This window comes from Triturus cristatus, chromosome 8 (genome assembly GCF_964204655.1).
Source record: "Triturus cristatus chromosome 8, aTriCri1.1, whole genome shotgun sequence".
Taxonomy (NCBI): domain Eukaryota; kingdom Metazoa; phylum Chordata; class Amphibia; order Caudata; family Salamandridae; genus Triturus; species Triturus cristatus.
The window spans coordinates 54,347,780-54,367,934 of NC_140591.1; the positions used below are offsets into that span (position 1 = coordinate 54,347,780).

Genomic DNA, 20,155 nt, shown 5'->3' on the forward strand with positions numbered 1-20,155 from the left:
GTTTTGTATAAGGGGAACTGGAGGCTGATGCAGGCAAAGCTTTACTTTCAATTAAAGGAAGAATTGGGAAATAAAGGAGGCAAAGTTGAATACAAGAGAGGTGGAAGCAAGTTTGAAAGAAAGACAGAAAGTAAATAATATGTTGAATTAATTGTATTGTCGATTATCTTGATAAAAGGTTTTGATCATTTTAAACAAAGTCAATATGAGTTGACTCAAAATAGTCTTTGTGGCATGCAAAGCAGAAGTTCAAAATGTGCCGAAACCCGGGATCGAACCAGGGACCTTTAGATCTTCAGTCTAACACTCTCCCAACTGAGCTATTTCGGCCTGCCAGCAGCTATAGTATTCAGCCTCTTTTTTTGAACAATCCCAGAACAGAGATGCAGAACCTGGATTTTCAATCTGAGGTTAGAGCTGTGTTTTAATGTGTCCTGCATTGTTCAGCAGCTAACTGGTGAAATGGGTGAGTAGCGTTTTTGGGATAAATGTTAGGTCGTTTTTCTTTTAAAACTCTCAGTGGACCAGCACTGTATTACACAGACGTATGTCGCCTGAGTAGGTAAGCTATGTCATCTCAATACTGACAACTTTGTTCAAGGAGAAGTGAAAGCTGATGCAGACAAGAGTTTACTTTGAAAAAAGTATAAAATGGGATAAATTCGTCATCAAAGCTGATGGCAAGAGAGGTGGAAGCAAGTTTAGAAGGAGGACAGAAAGACAACTTTTTGTTGAAGTTATCATGTTGTTGATCAGTTGATAAAATATTTTGAGAAATAAAGAAAAAAACTAGAGCTGATTTCAAGAAATATTTTGCAAGAATGTAGGATCCCCTCGCACTGTGCTGAAAGTCAGGATTGAATCAGGTACCTTAAGCTCTTCAGTCTAACGATCTCCCAACTGAGATATTTCAGCCAACAAGTCCCTGTGGCCTCCTGATGTATTATTAATAATTGTAGACGATACATACAGAACCTGGTCATTCTATTTTCGTTTATAGTTATGTGTTAAAGTGTCCAGTATCATTCAGCAGGTAACTTGGTCTGATGAGTGAATATCCTTTTTAGGGGACAATGTAGGTAGAATTTTTTTTTCTAAACTCTGAATTGACTTATACTCTGAAACACAGACCTATATGGCCAGGGTGTACAAGCTATGTCATCTGACTACTGACAGTTTTGTATAAGGGGAATTGGAGGCTGATGCAGGCAAAGCTTTACTTTAAAATAAAGCAAGAAGTTTCAAATAAATGAGGCATAGTTGAATACAAGAGAGGTGGAAGCAAGTTTGAAAAGAAGACAGAAAGTAAATAATATGTTGAATTGATTGTGTTGTTGATCAGATTGATAAAAGGTTTTGATAAAGAAGAGCGTTGATTTAACTCCAAACAGCTTTTGTGACATGAAAAGCAGAAGTTGAAATTGTGCCGAAACCCGGGATTGAACCAGGGACCTTTAGATCTTCAGTCTAACGCTCTCCCAACTGAGCTATTTCGGCCTGCTGGTAGTTTGGGTCTTCATCCTTTCTTTTAAACTTCCCAAGAAAATAGATGCTCAACCTCATGCTAGAGCTATGTTTTAAGATGTCCTGTATCATTCATCAGTTAACGGGTGCAATAGGTAAATAGCATTTTTCGGATCCAGGTTAGGTAGCTTTTTTTTTTACTCTGAATGGACTAGCACCATATTACACAGAGGTATTTGGCCTGAGTCGGTAAGCTATGTCATCTGAATACTGAAATCTGTGTTCAAGGAGAAGTGGAAGCTGATGCAGACAAGAGTTTACTTTACAAAAAAGCATGAAATAGGAAACATTTGTAGTCGAAGCTGAATGCAAGAGAGGTGGAAGCAAATTTAGAAGGAGGACAGAAAGACAATTCTATGTTGAATTGATCATGTTGTCGATCAGTTGATCAAATATTTTGATAAATAAAGAAAGAAAAACTTGAGCTGATACCAAGAAATATTTTGTGAGAAGCAAGAAACCTCTCAGACTTTTCCGAAACCCAGCATTGAACAAGGGACTTTTAGATTTTCAATCTAACACTCTCCCAACTGAGCTATTTCATCCAGCTGGCCATTTTGGCTTTCTGTTGTATTTTTGATAATTGTTAAAGATAAATGCAGACCCTGGTCATTCTATCTGCATGTGCAGTTATGTGTTAAATTGTCCAATGTTATTCAGCAGCTAAATTGGTCTGATGGGTGAATTTCCTTTTTAGGAGCCAAGTTAGTTAGAAGATGTTTGTAAACTATGAATGGACTTATACTCAGACACACAGACCTATGTGGCGAGGGTAGGCAAACTAGGTCATCTGACCACTAACAGTTTTGTATAAGGGGAACTCGAGGCTGATGCAGGCAAAGCTTTACTTTCAATTAAAGGAAGAATTGGCAAATAAAGCAGGTAAAGTTGAATACAAGAGAGGTGGAAGCAAGTTTGACAGAAAGACAGAATGTAAAAAATATGTTGAAATGGTTGTCTTTTCGATCAGCTTGATAAAAGGTTTTGATCATTATAAACAACGTCTATATGAGTTGACTCCAAATAGCATTTGTGGCATGCAAAGCAGAAGTTCAAAATGTGCCTAAACCCGGGATTGAACCAGGGACCTTTAGATCTTCAGTCTACTGCTCTCCCAACTGAGCTATTTCATCCAGCTGGCAATTTTGGCTTTCTGTTGTATTTTTTATAATTGTTAAAGATAAATGCAGAACCTGGTCACTCTATCTGCATGTGCAGTTATGTGTTAAATTGTCCAGTATTATTCAGTAGCTAAATTGGTCTGATGGGTGAATTTCCTTTTTAGGAGCCAAGTTAGTTAGATGATGTTTGTAAACTATGAATGGACTTATACTCAGAAACACAGACCTATATGGCGAGGGTCGGCAAGCTAGGTCATCTGACTACTAACAGTTTTGTATAAGGGGAACTCGAGGCTGATGCAGGCAAAGCTTTACTTTCAATTAAAGGAAGAATTGGGAAATAAAGGAGGCAAAGTTGAATACAAGAGAGGTGGAAGCAAGTTTGAAAGAAAGACAGAAAGTAAATAATATGTTGAATTAATTGTATTGTCGATTATCTTGATAAAAGGTTTTGATCATTATAAACAAAGTCAATATGAGTTGACTCAAAATAGTCTTTGTGGCATGCAAAGCAGAAGTTCAAAATGTGCCGAAACCCGGGATCTTTAGATCTTCAGTCTAACGCTCTCCCAACTGAGCTATTTCGGCCTGCCAGCAGCTATAGTATTCAGCCTCTTTTTTTGAACAATCCCAGAACAGAGATGCAGAACCTGGATTTTCAATCTGAGGTTAGAGCTGTGTTTTAATGTGTCCTGCATTGTTCAGCAGCTAACTGGTGAAATGGGTGAGTAGCGTTTTTGGGAAAAATGTTAGGTCGTTTTTCTTTTAAAACTCTGAGTGGACCAGCACTGTATTACACAGACGTATGTCGCCTGAGTAGGTAAGCTATGTCATCTCAATACTGACAACTTTGTTCAAGGAGAAGTGAAAGCTGATGCAGACAAGAGTTTACTTTGAAAAAAGTATGAAATGGGATAAATTCGTCATCAAAGCTGATGGCAAGAGAGGTGGAAGCAAGTTTAGAAGGAGGACAGAAAGACAACTTTTTGTTGAAGTTATCATGTTGTTGATCAGTTGATAAAATATTTTGAGAAATAAAGTAGAAAAAAACAGAGCTGATTTCAAGAAATATTTTGCAAGAATGTAGGATCCCCTCGCACTGTGCTGAAAGTCAGGATTGAATCAGGTACCTTAAGCTCTTCAGTCTAACGATCTCCCAACTGAGATATTTCAGCCAACAAGTCCCTGTGGCCTCCTGATGTATTATTAATAATTGTAGACGATACATACAGAACCTGGTCATTCTATTTTCGTTTATAGTTATGTGTTAAAGTGTCCAGTATCATTCAGCAGGTAACTTGGTCTGATGTGTGAATATCCTTTTTAGGGGACAAGGTAGGTAGAATTTTTTTTCTAAACTCTGAATTGACTTATACTCTGAAACACAGACCTATATGGCCAGGGTGTACACGCTATGTCATCTGACTACTGACAGTTTTGTATAAGGGGAATTGGAGGCTGATGCAGGCAAAGCTTTACTTTAAAATAAAGCAAGAAGTTGCAAATAAATGAGGCATAGTTGAATACAAGAGAGGTGGAAGAAAGTTTGAAAGGAAGACAGAAAGTAAATAATATGTTGAATTGATTGTGTTGTTGATCAGATTGATGAAAGGTTTTGATAAAGAAGAGCTTTGATTTAACTCCAAACAGCTTTTGTGACATGAAAAGCAGAAGTTGAAATTGTGCCGAAACCCGGGATTGAACCAGGGACCTTTAGATCTTCACTCTAACGCTCTCCCAACTGAGCTATTTCAGCCTGCTGGTAGTTTGGGTCTTCATCCTTTCTTTTAAACTTCCCAAGAAAATAGATGCTCATCCTCATGCTAGAGCTATGTTTTAAGATGTCCTGTATCATTCATCAGTTAACGGGTGCAATAGGTAAATAGCATTTTTCGGATCCAGGTTAGGTAGCTTTTTTTTTTACTCTGAATGGACTAGCACCATATTACACAGAGGTATTTGGCCTGAGTAGGTAAGCTATGTCATCTGAATACTGAAATCTGTGTTCAAGGAGAAGTGGAAGCTGATGCAGACAAGAGTTTACTTTACAAAAAAGCATAAAATAGGAAACATTTGTAGTCGAAGCTGAATGCAAGAGAGGTGGAAGCAAATTTAGTAGGAGGACAGAAAGACAATTCTATGTTGAATTGATCATGTTGTCGATCAGTTGATCAAATATTTTGATAAATAAAGAAAGAAAAACTTGAGCTGATACCAAGAAATACTTTGTGAGAAGCAAGAAACCTCTCAGACTTTTCCGAAACCCAGCATTGAACAAGGGACTTTTAGATTTTCAATCTAACACTCTCCCGACTGAGCTATTTCATCCAGCTGGCCATTTTGGCTTTCTGTTGTATTTTTGATAATTGTTAAAGATAAATGCAGACCCTGGTCATTCTATCTGCATGTGCAGTTATGTGTTAAATTGTCCAATATTATTCAGCATCTAAATTGGTCTGATGGGTGAATTTCCTTTTTAGGAGCCAAGTTAGTTAGAAGATGTTTGTAAACTATGAATGGACTTATACTCAGACACACAGACCTATATGGCGAGGGTAGGCAAACTAGGTCATCTGACTACTAACAGTTTTGTATAAGGGGAACTCGAGGCTGATGCAGGCAAAGCTTTACTTTCAATTAAAGGAAGAATTGGCAAATAAAGCAGGTAAAGTTGAATACAAGAGAGGTGGAAGCAAGTTTGACAGAAAGACAGAATGTAAAAAATATGTTGAAATGGTTGTCTTATCGATCAGCTTGATAAAAGGTTTTGATCATTATAAACAACGTCAATATGAGTTGACTCCAAATAGCATTTGTGGCATGCAAAGCAGAAGTTCAAAATGTGCCTAAACCCGGGATTGAACCAGGGACCTTTAGATCTTCAGTCTACTGCTCTCCCAACTGAGCTATTTCATCCAGCTGGCAATTTTGGCTTTCTGTTGTATTTTTTATAATTGTTAAAGATAAATGCAGAACCTGGTCACTCTATCTGCATGTGCAGTTATGTGTTAAATTGTCCAGTATTATTCAGTAGCTAAATTGGTCTGATGGGTGAATTTCCTTTTTAGGAGCCAAGTTAGTTAGATGATGTTTGTAAACTATGAATGGACTTATACTCAGAAACACAGACCTATATGGCGAGGGTCGGCAAGCTAGGTCATCTGACTACTAACAGTTTTGTATAAGGGGAACTGGAGGCTGATGCAGGCAAAGCTTTACTTTCAATTAAAGGAAGAATTGGGAAATAAAGGAGGCAAAGTTGAATACAAGAGAGGTGGAAGCAAGTTTGAAAGAAAGACAGAAAGTAAATAATATGTTGAATTAATTGTGTTGTCGATTATCTTGATAAAAGGTTTTGATCATTATAAACAAAGTCAATATGAGTTGACTCAAAATAGTCTTTGTGGCATGCAAAGCAGAAGTTCAAAATGTGCCGAAACCCGGGATCGAACCAGGGACCTTTAGATCTTCAGTCTAACACTCTCCCAACTGAGCTATTTCGGCCTGCCAGCAGCTATAGTATTCAGCCTCTTTTTTTGAACAATCCCAGAACAGAGATGCAGAACCTGGATTTTCAATCTGAGGTTAGAGCTGTGTTTTAATGTGTCCTGCATTGTTCAGCAGCTAACTGGTGAAATGGGTGAGTAGCGTTTTTGGGATAAATGTTAGGTCGTTTTTCTTTTAAAACTCTGAGTGGACCAGCACTGTTTTACACAGACGTATGTCGCCTGAGTAGGTAAGCTATGTCATCTCAATACTGACAACTTTGTTCAAGGAGAAGTGAAAGCTGATGCAGACAATAGTTTACTTTGAAAAAAGTATGAAATGGGATAAATTCGTCATCAAAGCTGATGGCAAGAGAGGTGGAAGCAAGTTTAGAAGGAGGACAGAAAGACAACTTTTTGTTGAAGTTATCATGTTGTTGATCAGTTGATAAAATATTTTGAGAAATAAAGTAAAAAAAACCAGAGCTGATTTCAAGAAATATTTTGCAAGAATGTAGGATCCCCTCGCACTGTGCTGAAAGTCAGGATTGAATCAGGTACCTTAAGCTCTTCAGTCTAACGATCTCCCAACTGAGATATTTCAGCCAACAAGTCCCTGTGGCCTCCTGATGTATTATTAATAATTGTAGACGATACATACAGAACCTGGTCATTCTATTTTCGTTTATAGTTATGTGTTAAAGTGTCCAGTATCATTCAGCAGGTAAATTGGTCTGATGTGTGAATATCCTTTTTAGGGGACAAGGTAGGTAGAATTTTTTTTCTAAACTCTGAATTGACTTATACTCTGAAACACAGACCTATATGGCCAGGGTGTACAAGCTATGTCATCTGACTACTGACAGTTTTGTATAAGGGGAATTGGAGGCTGATGCAGGCAAAGCTTTACTTTAAAATAAAGCAAGAAGTTGCAAATAAATGAGGCATAGTTGAATACAAGAGAGGTGGAAGCAAGTTTGAAAGGAAGACAGAAAGTAAATAATATGTTAAATTGATTGTGTTGTTGATCAGATTGATGAAAGGTTTTGATAAAGAAGAGCTTTGATTTAACTCCAAACAGCTTTTGTGACATGAAAAGCAGAAGTTGAAATTGTGCCGAAACCCGGGATTGAACCAGGGACCTTTAGATCTTCACTCTAACGCTCTCCCAACTGAGCTATTTCAGCCTGCTGGTAGTTTGGGTCTTCATCCTTTCTTTTAAACTTCCCAAGAAAATAGATGCTCATCCTCATGCTAGAGCTATGTTTTAAGATGTCCTGTATCATTCATCAGTTAACGGGTGCAATAGGTAAATAGCATTTTTCGGATCCAGGTTAGGTAGCTTTTTTTTTTACTCTGAATGGACTAGCACCATATTACACAGAGGTATTTGGCCTGAGTAGGTAAGCTATGTCATCTGAATACTGAAATCTGTGTTCAAGGAGAAGTGGAAGCTGATGCAGACAAGAGTTTACTTTACAAAAAAGCATAAAATAGGAAACATTTGTAGTCGAAGCTGAATGCAAGAGAGGTGGAAGCAAATTTAGTAGGAGGACAGAAAGACAATTCTATGTTGAATTGATCATGTTGTCGATCAGTTGATCAAATATTTTGATAAATAAAGAAAGACAAACTTGAGCTGATACCAAGAAATACTTTGTGAGAAGCAAGAAACCTCTCAGACTTTTCCGAAACCCAGCATTGAACAAGGGACTTTTAGATTTTCAATCTAACACTCTCCCGACTGAGCTATTTCATCCAGCTGGCCATTTTGGCTTTCTGTTGTATTTTTGATAATTGTTAAAGATAAATGCAGACCCTGGTCATTCTATCTGCATGTGCAGTTATGTGTTAAATTGTCCAATATTATTCAGCAGCTAAATTGGTCTGATGGGTGAATTTCCTTTTTAGGAGCCAAGTTAGTTAGAAGATGTTTGTAAACTATGAATGGACTTATACTCAGACACACAGACCTATATGGCGAGGGTAGGCAAACTAGGTCATCTGACTACTAACAGTTTTGTATAAGGGGAACTCGAGGCTGATGCAGGCAAAGCTTTACTTTCAATTAAAGGAAGAATTGGCAAATAAAGCAGGTAAAGTTGAATACAAGAGAGGTGGAAGCAAGTTTGACAGAAAGACAGAATGTAAAAAATATGTTGAAATGGTTGTCTTATCGATCAGCTTGATAAAAGGTTTTGATCATTATAAACAACGTCAATATGAGTTGACTCCAAATAGCATTTGTGGCATGCAAAGCAGAAGTTCAAAATGTGCCTAAACCCGGGATTGAACCAGGGACCTTTAGATCTTCAGTCTACTGCTCTCCCAACTGAGCTATTTCATCCAGCTGGCAATTTTGGCTTTCTGTTGTATTTTTTATAATTGTTAAAGATAAATGCAGAACCTGGTCACTCTATCTGCATGTGCAGTTATGTGTTAAATTGTCCAGTATTATTCAGTAGCTAAATTGGTCTGATGGGTGAATTTCCTTTTTAGGAGCCAAGTTAGTTAGATGATGTTTGTAAACTATGAATGGACTTATACTCAGAAACACAGACCTATATGGCGAGGGTCGGCAAGCTAGGTCATCTGACTACTAACAGTTTTGTATAAGGGGAACTGGAGGCTGATGCAGGCAAAGCTTTACTTTCAATTAAAGGAAGAATTGGGAAATAAAGGAGGCAAAGTTGAATACAAGAGAGGTGGAAGCAAGTTTGAAAGAAAGACAGAAAGTAAATAATATGTTGAATTAATTGTTTTGTCGATTATCTTGATAAAAGGTTTTGATCATTATAAACAAAGTCAATATGAGTTGACTCAAAATAGTCTTTGTGGCATGCAAAGCAGAAGTTCAAAATGTGCCGAAACCCGGGATCGAACCAGGGACCTTTAAATCTTCAGTCTAACACTCTCCCAACTGAGCTATTTCGGCCTGCCAGCAGCTATAGTATTCAGCCTCTTTTTTTGAACAATCCCAGAACAGAGATGCAGAACCTGGATTTTCAATCTGAGGTTAGAGCTGTGTTTTAATGTGTCCTGCATTGTTCAGCAGCTAACTGGTGAAATGGGTGAGTAGCGTTTTTGGGATAAATGTTAGGTCGTTTTTCTTTTAAAACTCTAAGTGGACCAGCACTGTATTACACAGACGTATGTCGCCTGAGTAGGTAAGCTATGTCATCTCAATACTGACAACTTTGTTCAAGGAGAAGTGAAAGCTGATGCAGACAAGAGTTTACTTTGAAAAAAGTATAAAATGGGATAAATTCGTCATCAAAGCTGATGGCAAGAGAGGTGGAAGCAAGTTTAGAAGGAGGACAGAAAGACAACTTTTTGTTGAAGTTATCATGTTGTTGATCAGTTGATAAAATATTTTGAGAAATAAAGAAAAAAAAACTAGAGCTGATTTCAAGAAATATTTTGCAAGAATGTAGGATCCCCTCGCACTGTGCTGAAAGTCAGGATTGAATCAGGTACCTTAAGCTCTTCAGTCTAACGATCTCCCAACTGAGATATTTCAGCCAACAAGTCCCTGTGGCCTCCTGATGTATTATTAATAATTGTAGACGATACATACAGAACCTGGTCATTCTATTTTCGTTTATAGTTATGTGTTAAAGTGTCCAGTATCATTCAGCAGGTAACTTGGTCTGATGTGTGAATATCCTTTTTAGGGGACAAGGTAGGTAGAATTTTTTTTCTAAACTCTGAATTGACTTATACTCTGAAACACAGACCTATATGGCCAGGGTGTACAAGCTATGTCATCTGACTACTGACAGTTTTGTATAAGGGGAATTGGAGGCTGATGCAGGCAAAGCTTTACTTTAAAATAAAGCAAGAAGTTGCAAATAAATGAGGCATAGTTGAATACAAGAGAGGTGGAAGCAAGTTTGAAAGGAAGACAGAAAGTAAATAATATGTTGAATTGATTGTGTTGTTGATCAGATTGATGAAAGGTTTTGATAAAGAAGAGCTTTGATTTAACTCCAAACAGCTTTTGTGACATGAAAAGCAGAAGTTGAAATTGTGCCGAAACCCAGGATTGAACCAGGGACCTTTAAATCTTCACTCTAACGCTCTCCCAACTGAGCTATTTCAGCCTGCTGGTAGTTTGGGTCTTCATCCTTTCTTTTAAACTTCCCAAGAAAATAGATGCTCATCCTCATGCTAGAGCTATGTTTTAAGATGCCCTGTATCATTCATCAGTTAACGGGTGCAATAGGTAAATAGCATTTTTCGGATCCAGGTTAGGTAGCTTTTTTTTTTACTCTGAATGGACTAGCACCATATTACACAGAGGTATTTGGCCTGAGTAGGTAAGCTATGTCATCTGAATACTGAAATCTGTGTTCAAGGAGAAGTGGAAGCTGATGCAGACAAGAGTTTACTTTACAAAAAAGCATGAAATAGGAAACATTTGTAGTCGAAGCTGAATGCAAGAGAGGTGGAAGCAAATTTAGAAGGAGGACAGAAAGACAATTCTATGTTGAATTGATCATGTTGTCGATCAGTTGATCAAATATTTTGATAAATAAAGAAAGAAAAACTTGAGCTGATACCAAGAAATATTTTGTGAGAAGCAAGAAACCTCTCAGACTTTTCCGAAACCCAGCATTGAACAAGGGACTTTTAGATTTTCAATCTAACACTCTCCCAACTGAGCTATTTCATCCAGCTGGCCATTTTGGCTTTCTGTTGTATTTTTGATAATTGTTAAAGATGAATGCAGACCCTGGTCATTCTATCTGCATGTGCAGTTATGTGTTAAATTGTCCAATATTATTCAGCAGCTAAATTGGTCTGATGGGTGAATTTCCTTTTTAGGAGCCAAGTTAGTTAGAAGATGTTTGTAAACTATGAATGGACTTATACTCAGACACACAGACCTATATGGCGAGGGTAGGCAAACTAGGTCATCTGACTACTAACAGTTTTGTATAAGGGGAACTCGAGGCTGATGCAGGCAAAGCTTTACTTTCAATTAAAGGAAGAATTGGCAAATAAAGCAGGTAAAGTTGAATACAAGAGAGGTGGAAGCAAGTTTGACAGAAAGACAGAATGTAAAAAATATGTTGAAATGGTTGTCTTATCGATCAGCTTGATAAAAGGTTTTGATCATTATAAACAACGTCAATATGAGTTGACTCCAAATAGCATTTGTGGCATGCAAAGCAGAAGTTCAAAATGTGCCTAAACCCGGGATTGAACCAGGGACCTTTAGATCTTCAGTATACTGCTCTCCCAACTGAGCTATTTCATCCAGCTGTCATTTTTGGCTTTCTGTTGTATTTTTTATAATTGTTAAAGATAAATGCAGAACCTGGTCACTCTATCTGCATGTGCAGTTATGTGTTAAATTGTCCAGTATTATTCAGTAGCTAAATTGGTCTGATGGGTGAATTTCCTTTTTAGGAGCCAAGTTAGTTAGATGATGTTTGTAAACTATGAATGGACTTATACTCAGAAACACAGACCTATATGGCGAGGGTCGGCAAGCTAGGTCATCTGACTACTAACAGTTTTGTATAAGGGGAACTGGAGGCTGATGCAGGCAAAGCTTTACTTTCAATTAAAGGAAGAATTGGGAAATAAAGGAGGCAAAGTTGAATACAAGAGAGGTGGAAGCAAGTTTGAAAGAAAGACAGAAAGTAAATAATATGTTGAATTAATTGTATTGTCGATTATCTTGATAAAAGGTTTTGATCATTTTAAACAAAGTCAATATGAGTTGACTCAAAATAGTCTTTGTGGCATGCAAAGCAGAAGTTCAAAATGTGCCGAAACCCGGGATCGAACCAGGGACCTTTAGATCTTCAGTCTAACACTCTCCCAACTGAGCTATTTCGGCCTGCCAGCAGCTATAGTATTCAGCCTCTTTTTTTGAACAATCCCAGAACAGAGATGCAGAACCTGGATTTTCAATCTGAGGTTAGAGCTGTGTTTTAATGTGTCCTGCATTGTTCAGCAGCTAACTGGTGATATGGGTGAGTAGCGTTTTTGGGATAAATGTTAGGTCGTTTTTCTTTTAAAACTCTGAGTGGACCAGCACTGTATTACACAGACGTATGTCGCCTGAGTAGGTAAGCTATGTCATCTCAATACTGACAACTTTGTTCAAGGAGAAGTGAAAGCTGATGCAGACAAGAGTTTACTTTGAAAAAAGTATAAAATGGGATAAATTCGTCATCAAAGTTGATGGCAAGAGAGGTGGAAGCAAGTTTAGAAGGAGGACAGAAAGACAACTTTTTGTTGAAGTTATCATGTTGTTGATCAGTTGATAAAATATTTTGAGAAATAAAGAAAAAAAAAATAGAGCTGATTTCAAGAAACATTTTGCAAGAATGTAGGATCCCCTCGCACTGTGCTGAAAGTCAGGATTGAATCAGGTACCTTAAGCTCTTCAGTCTAACGATCTCCCAACTGAGATATTTCAGCCAACAAGTCCCTGTGGCCTCCTGATGTATTATTAATAATTGTAGATGATACATACAGAACCTGGTCATTCTATTTTCGTTTATAGTTATGTGTTAAAGTGTCCAGTATCATTCAGCAGGTAACTTGGTCTGATGAGTGAATATCCTTTTTAGGGGACAAGGTAGGTAGAATTTTTTTTTCTAAACTCTAAATTGACTTATACTCTGAAACACAGACCTATATGGCCAGAGTGTACAAGCTATGTCATCTGACTACTGACAGTTTTGTATAAGGGGAATTGGAGGCTGATGCAGGCAAAGCTTTACTTTAAAATAAAGCAAGAAGTTGCAAATAAATGAGGCATAGTTGAATACAAGAGAGGTGGAAGCAAGTTTGAAAGGAAGACAGAAAGTAAATAATATGTTGAATTGATTGTGTTGTTGATCAGATTGATAAAAGGTTTTGATAAAGAAGAGCGTTGATTTAACTCCAAACAGCTTTTGTGACATGAAAAGCAGAAGTTGAAATTGTGCCGAAACCCGGGATTGAACCAGGGACCTTTAGATTTTCAGTCTAACGCTCTCCCAACTGAGCTATTTCAGCCTGCTGGTAGTTTGGGTCTTCATCCTTTCTTTTAAACTTCCCAAGAAAATAGATGCTCAACCTCATGCTAGAGCTAGGTTTTAAGATGTCCTGTATCATTCATCAGTTAACGGGTGCAATAGGTAAATAGCATTTTTCGGATCCAGGTTAGGTAGCTTTTTTTTTTACTCTGAATGGACTAGCACCATATTACACAGAGGTATTTGGCCTGAGTAGGTAAGCTATGTCATCTGAATACTGAAATCTGTGTTCAAGGAGAAGTGGAAGCTGATGCAGACAAGAGTTTACTTTACAAAAAAGCATGAAATAGGAAACATTTGTAGTCGAAGCTGAATGCAAGAGAGGTGGAAGCAAATTTAGAAGGAGGACAGAAAGACAATTCTATGTTGAATTGATCATGTTGTCGATCAGTTGATCAAATATTTTGATAAATAAAGAAAGAAAAACTTGAGCTGATACCAAGAAATATTTCGTGAGAAGCAAGAACCCTCTCAGACTTTTCCGAAACCCAGCATTGAACAAGGGACTTTTAGATTTTCAATCTAACACTCTCCCAACTGAGCTATTTCATCCAGCTGGCCATTTTGGCTTTCTGTTGTATTTTTGATAATTGTTAAAGATAAATGCAGACCCTGGTCATTCTATCTGCATGTGCAGTTATGTGTTAAATTGTCCAATATTATTCAGCAGCTAAATTGGTCTGATGGGTGAATTTCCTTTTTAGGAGCCAAGTTAGTTAGAAGATGTTTGTAAACTATGAATGGACTTATACTCAGACACACAGACCTATATGGCGAGGGTAGGCAAACTAGGTCATCTGACTACTAACAGTTTTGTATAAGGGGAACTCGAGGCTGATGCAGGCAAAGCTTTACTTTCAATTAAAGGAAGAATTGGCAAATAAAGCAGGTAAAGTTGAATACAAGAGAGGTGGAAGCAAGTTTGACAGAAAGACAGAATGTAAAAAATATGTTGAAATGGTTGTCTTATCGATCAGCTTGATAAAAGGTTTTGATCATTATAAACAACGTCAATATGAGTTGACTCCAAATAGCATTTGTGGCATGCAAAGCAGAAGTTCAAAATGTGCCTAAACCCGGGATTGAACCAGGGACCTTTAGATCTTCAGTCTACTGCTCTCCCAACTGAGCTATTTCATCCAGCTGTCAATTTTGGCTTTCTGTTGTATTTTTTATAATTGTTAAAGATAAATGCAGAACCTGGTCACTCTATCTGCATGTGCAGTTATGTGTTAAATTGTCCAGTATTATTCAGTAGCTAAATTGGTCTGATGGGTGAATTTCCTTTTTAGGAGCCAAGTTAGTTAGATGATGTTTGTAAACTATGAATGGACTTATACTCAGAAACACAGACCTATATGGCGAGGGTCGGCAAGCTAGGTCATCTGACTACTAACAGTTTTGTATAAGGGGAACTGGAGGCTGATGCAGGCAAAGCTTTACTTTCAATTAAAGGAAGAATTGGGAAATAAAGCAGGTAAAGTTGAATACAAGAGAGGTGGAAGCAAGTTTGACAGAAAGACAGAATGTAAAAAATATGTTGAAATGGTTGTCTTTTCGATCAGCTTGATAAAAGGTTTTGATCATTATAAACAACGTCAATATGAGTTGACTCCAAATAGCATTTGTGGCATGCAAAGCAGAAGTTCAAAATGTGCCTAAACCCGGGATTGAACCAGGGACCTTTAGATCTTCAGTCTACTGTTCTCCCAACTGAGCTATTTCATCCAGCTGGCAATTTTGGCTTTCTGTTGTATTTTTTATAATTGTTAAAGATAAATGCAGAACCTGGTCACTCTATCTGCATGTGCAGTTATGTGTTAAATTGTCCAGTATTATTCAGTAGCTAAATTGGTCTGATGGGTGAATTTCCTTTTTAGGAGCCAAGTTAGTTAGATGATGTTTGTAAACTATGAATGGACTTATACTCAGAAACACAGACCTATATGGCGAGGGTCGGCAAGCTAGGTCATCTGACTACTAACAGTTTTGTATAAGGGGAACTGGAGGCTGATGCAGGCAAAGCTTTACTTTCAATTAAAGGAAGAATTGGGAAATAAAGGAGGCAAAGTTGAATACAAGAGAGGTGGAAGCAAGTTTGAAAGAAAGACAGAAAGTAAATAATATGTTGAATTAATTGTATTGTCGATTATCTTGATAAAAGGTTTTGATCATTTTAAACAAAGTCAATATGAGTTGACTCAAAATAGTCTTTGTGGCATGCAAAGCAGAAGTTCAAAATGTGCCGAAACCCGGGATCGAACCAGGGACCTTTAGATCTTCAGTCTAACACTCTCCCAACTGAGCTATTTCGGCCTGCCAGCAGCTATAGTATTCAGCCTCTTTTTTTGAACAATCCCAGAACAGAGATGCAGAACCTGGATTTTCAATCTGAGGTTAGAGCTGTGTTTTAATGTGTCCTGCATTGTTCAGCAGCTAACTGGTGAAATGGGTGAGTAGCGTTTTTGGGATAAATGTTAGGTCGTTTTTCTTTTAAAACTCTCAGTGGACCAGCACTGTATTACACAGACGTATGTCGCCTGAGTAGGTAAGCTATGTCATCTCAATACTGACAACTTTGTTCAAGGAGAAGTGAAAGCTGATGCAGACAAGAGTTTACTTTGAAAAAAGTATAAAATGGGATAAATTCGTCATCAAAGTTGATGGCAAGAGAGGTGGAAGCAAGTTTAGAAGGAGGACAGAAAGACAACTTTTTGTTGAAGTTATCATGTTGTTGATCAGTTGATAAAATATTTTGAGAAATAAAGAAAAAAAAACTAGAGCTGATTTCAAGAAATATTTTGCAAGAATGTAGGATCCCCTCGCACTGTGCTGAAAGTCAGGATTGAATCAGGTACCTTAAGCTCTTCAGTCTAACGATCTCCCAACTGAGATATTTCAGCCAACAAGTCCCTGTGGCCTCCTGATGTATTATTAATAATTGTAGACGATACATACAGAACCTGGTCATTCTATTTTCGTTTATAGTTATGTGTTAAAGTGTCCAGTATCATTCAGCAGGTAACTTGGTCTGATGAGTGAATATCCTTTTTAGGGGACAAGGTAGGTAGAATTTTTTTTTCTAAACTCTGAATTGACTTATACTCTGAAACACAGACCTATATGGCCAGGGTGTACAAGCTATGTCATCTGACTACTGACAGTTTTGTATAAGGGGAATTGGAGGCTGATGCAGGCAAAGCTTTACTTTAAAATAAAGCAAGAAGTTTAAAATAAATGAGGCATAGTTGAATACAAGAGAGGTGGAAGCAAGTTTGAAAGGAAGACAGAAAGTAAATAATATGTTGAATTGATTGGAGTTAAATCAACGCTCTTCTTTATCAAAACCTTTTATCAATCTCATCAACAACACAAACAGCTTTTGTGACATGAAAAGCAGAAGTTGAAATTGTGCCGAAACCCGGGATTGAACCAGGGACCTTTAGTCTAACGCTCTCCCAACTGAGCTATTTCAGCCTGCTGGTAGTTTGGGTCTTCATCCTTTCTTTTAAACTTCCCAAGAAAATAGATGCTCAACCTCATGCTAGAGCTATGTTTTAAGATGTCCTGTATCATTCATCAGTTAACGGGTGCAATAGGTAAATAGCATTTTTCGGATCCAGGTTAGGTAGCTTTTTTTTTTACTCTGAATGGACTAGCACCATATTACACAGAGGTATTTGGCCTGAGTAGGTAAGCTATGTCATCTGAATACTGAAATCTGTGTTCAAGGAGAAGTGGAAGCTGATGCAGACAAGAGTTTACTTTACAAAAAAGCATGAAATAGGAAACATTTATAGGCGAAGCTGAATGCAAGAGAGGTGGAAGCAAATTTAGTAGGAGGACAGAAAGACAATTCTATGTTGAATTGATCATGTTGTCGATCAGTTGATCAAATATTTTGATAAATAAAGAAAGAAAAACTTGAGCTGATACCAAGAAATACTTTGTGAGAAGCAAGAAACCTCTCAGACTTTTCCGAAACCCAGCATTGAACAAGGGACTTTTAGATTTTCAATCTAACACTCTCCCGACTGAGCTATTTCATCCAGCTGGCCATTTTGGCTTTCTGTTGTATTTTTGATAATTGTTAAAGATAAATGCAGACCCTGGTCATTCTATCTGCATGTGCAGTTATGTGTTAAATTGTCCAATATTATTCAGCAGCTAAATTGGTCTGATGGGTGAATTTCCTTTTTAGGAGCCAAGTTAGTTAGAAGATGTTTGTAAACTATGAATGGACTTATACTCAGACACACAGACCTATATGGCGAGGGTAGGCAAACTAGGTCATCTGACTACTAACAGTTTTGTATAAGGGGAACTCGAGGCTGATGCAGGCAAAGCTTTACTTTCAATTAAAGGAAGAATTGGCAAATAAAGCAGGTAAAGTTGAATACAAGAGAGGTGGAAGCAAGTTTGACAGAAAGACAGAATGTAAAAAATATGTTGAAATGGTTGTCTTATCGATCAGCTTGATAAAAGGTTTTGATCATTATAAACAACGTCAATATGAGTTGACTCCAAATAGCATTTGTGGCATGCAAAGCAGAAGTTCAAAATGTGCCTAAACCCGGGATTGAACCAGGGACCTTTAGATCTTCAGTCTACTGCTCTCCCAACTGAGCTATTTCATCCAGCTGGCAATTTTGGCTTTCTGTTGTATTTTTTATAATTGTTAAAGATAAATGCAGAACCTGGTCACTCTATCTGCATGTGCAGTTATGTGTTAAATTGTCCAGTATTATTCAGTAGCTAAATTGGTCTGATGGGTGAATTTCCTTTTTAGGAGCCAAGTTAGTTAGATGATGTTTGTAAACTATGAATGGACTTATACTCAGAAACACAGACCTATATGGCGAGGGTCGGCAAGCTAGGTCATCTGACTACTAACAGTTTTGTATAAGGGGAACTGGAGGCTGATGCAGGCAAAGCTTTACTTTCAATTAAAGGAAGAATTGGGAAATAAAGGAGGCAAAGTTGAATACAAGAGAGGTGGAAGCAAGTTTGAAAGAAAGACAGAAAGTAAATAATATGTTGAATTAATTGTGTTGTCGATTATCTTGATAAAAGGTTTTGATCATTATAAACAAAGTCAATATGAGTTGACTCAAAATAGTCTTTGTGGCATGCAAAGCAGAAGTTCAAAATGTGCCGAAACCCGGGATCGAACCAGGGACCTTTAGATCTTCAGTCTAACACTCTCCCAACTGAGCTATTTCGGCCTGCCAGCAGCTATATTATTCAGCCTCTTTTTTTGAACAATCCCAGAACAGAGATGCAGAACCTGGATTTTCAATCTGAGGTTAGAGCTGTGTTTTAATGTGTCCTGCATTGTTCAGCAGCTAACTGGTGAAATGGGTGAGTAGCGTTTTTGGGATAAATGTTAGGTCGTTTTTCTTTTAAAACTCTAAGTGGACCAGCACTGTATTACACAGACGTATGTCGCCTGAGTAGGTAAGCTATGTCATCTCAATACTGACAACTTTGTTCAAGGAGAAGTGAAAGCTGATGCAGACAAGAGTTTACTTTGAAAAAAGTATAAAATGGGATAAATTCGTCATCAAAGCTGATGGCAAGAGAGGTGGAAGCAAGTTTAGAAGGAGGACAGAAAGACAACTTTTTGTTGAAGTTATCATGTTGTTGATCAGTTGATAAAATATTTTGAGAAATAAAGAAAAAAAAACTAGAGCTGATTTCAAGAAATATTTTGCAAGAATGTAGGATCCCCTCGCACTGTGCTGAAAGTCAGGATTGAATCAGGTACCTTAAGCTCTTCAGTCTAACGATCTCCCAACTGAGATATTTCAGCCAACAAGTCCCTGTGGCCTCCTGATGTATTATTAATAATTGTAGACGATACATACAGAACCTGGTCATTCTATTTTCGTTTATAGTTATGTGTTAAAGTGTCCAGTATCATTCAGCAGGTAACTTGGTCTGATGAGTGAATATCCTTTTTAGGGGACAATGTAGGTAGAATTTTTTTTTCTAAACTCTGAATTGACTTATACTCTGAAACACAGACCTATATGGCCAGGGTGTACAAGCTATGTCATCTGACTACTGACAGTTTTGTATAAGGGGAATTGGAGGCTGATGCAGGCAAAGCTTTACTTTAAAATAAAGCAAGAAGTTTCAAATAAATGAGGCATAGTTGAATACAAGAGAGGTGGAAGCAACTTTGAAAGGAAGACAGAAAGTAAATAATATGTTGAATTGATTGTGTTGTTGATCAGATTGATAAAAGGTTTTGATAAAGAAGAGCGTTGATTTAACTCCAAACAGCTTTTGTGACATGAAAAGCAGAAGTTGAAATTGTGCCAAAACCCAGGATTGAACCAGGGACCTTTAGATCTTCAGTCTAACGCTCTCCCAACTGAGTTATTTCGGCCTGCTGGTAGTTTGGGTCTTCATCCTTTCTTTTAAACTTCCCAAGAAAATAGATGCTCAACCTCATGCTAGAGCTATGTTTTAAGATGTCCTGTATCATTCATCAGTTAACGGGTGCAATAGGTAAATAGCATTTTTCGGATCCAGGTTAGGTAGCTTTTTTTTTTACTCTGAATGGACTAGCACCATATTACACAGAGGTATTTGGCCTGAGTAGGTAAGCTATGTCATCTGAATACTGAAATCTGTGTTCAAGGAGAAGTGGAAGCTGATGCAGACAAGAGTTTACTTTACAAAAAAGCATGAAATAGGAAACATTTGTAGTCGAAGCTGAATGCAAGAGAGGTGGAAGCAAATTTAGAAGGAGGACAGAAAGACAATTCTATGTTGAATTGATCATGTTGTCGATCAGTTGATCAAATATTTTGATAAATAAAGAAAGAAAAACTTGAGCTGATACCAAGAAATATTTTGTGAGAAGCAAGAAACCTCTCAGACTTTTCCGAAACCCAGCATTGAACAAGGGACTTTTAGATTTTCAATCTAACACTCGCCCAACTGAGCTATTTCATCCAGCTGGCCATTTTGGCTT

The 20,155-nt window shown here is 37.6% G+C and overlaps 7 non-coding genes across 7 annotated transcripts; all 7 read right to left on the reverse strand.

The window, feature by feature from the left end:
- Positions 1–257: 257 nt before the first annotated feature.
- TRNAF-GAA (transfer RNA phenylalanine (anticodon GAA)) lies at positions 258–330 on the reverse strand. Its single transcript has one exon. It is a non-coding gene; the product is annotated as a tRNA-Phe (tRNA).
- A 1,094-nt stretch (positions 331–1,424) lies between these two features.
- On the reverse strand, positions 1,425–1,497 carry TRNAF-GAA (transfer RNA phenylalanine (anticodon GAA)). Its single transcript has one exon. It is a non-coding gene; the product is annotated as a tRNA-Phe (tRNA).
- Positions 1,498–6,076: 4,579 nt separating this feature from the next.
- TRNAF-GAA (transfer RNA phenylalanine (anticodon GAA)) lies at positions 6,077–6,149 on the reverse strand. The gene has a single exon. It is a non-coding gene; the product is annotated as a tRNA-Phe (tRNA).
- A 5,759-nt stretch (positions 6,150–11,908) lies between these two features.
- TRNAF-GAA (transfer RNA phenylalanine (anticodon GAA)) lies at positions 11,909–11,981 on the reverse strand. Its single transcript has one exon. It is a non-coding gene; the product is annotated as a tRNA-Phe (tRNA).
- A 1,096-nt stretch (positions 11,982–13,077) lies between these two features.
- On the reverse strand, positions 13,078–13,150 carry TRNAF-GAA (transfer RNA phenylalanine (anticodon GAA)). Its single transcript has one exon. It is a non-coding gene; the product is annotated as a tRNA-Phe (tRNA).
- A 2,263-nt stretch (positions 13,151–15,413) lies between these two features.
- TRNAF-GAA (transfer RNA phenylalanine (anticodon GAA)) lies at positions 15,414–15,486 on the reverse strand. Its single transcript has one exon. It is a non-coding gene; the product is annotated as a tRNA-Phe (tRNA).
- A 2,836-nt stretch (positions 15,487–18,322) lies between these two features.
- On the reverse strand, positions 18,323–18,395 carry TRNAF-GAA (transfer RNA phenylalanine (anticodon GAA)). The gene has a single exon. It is a non-coding gene; the product is annotated as a tRNA-Phe (tRNA).
- Between the last annotated feature and the right edge of the window lie 1,760 nt (positions 18,396–20,155).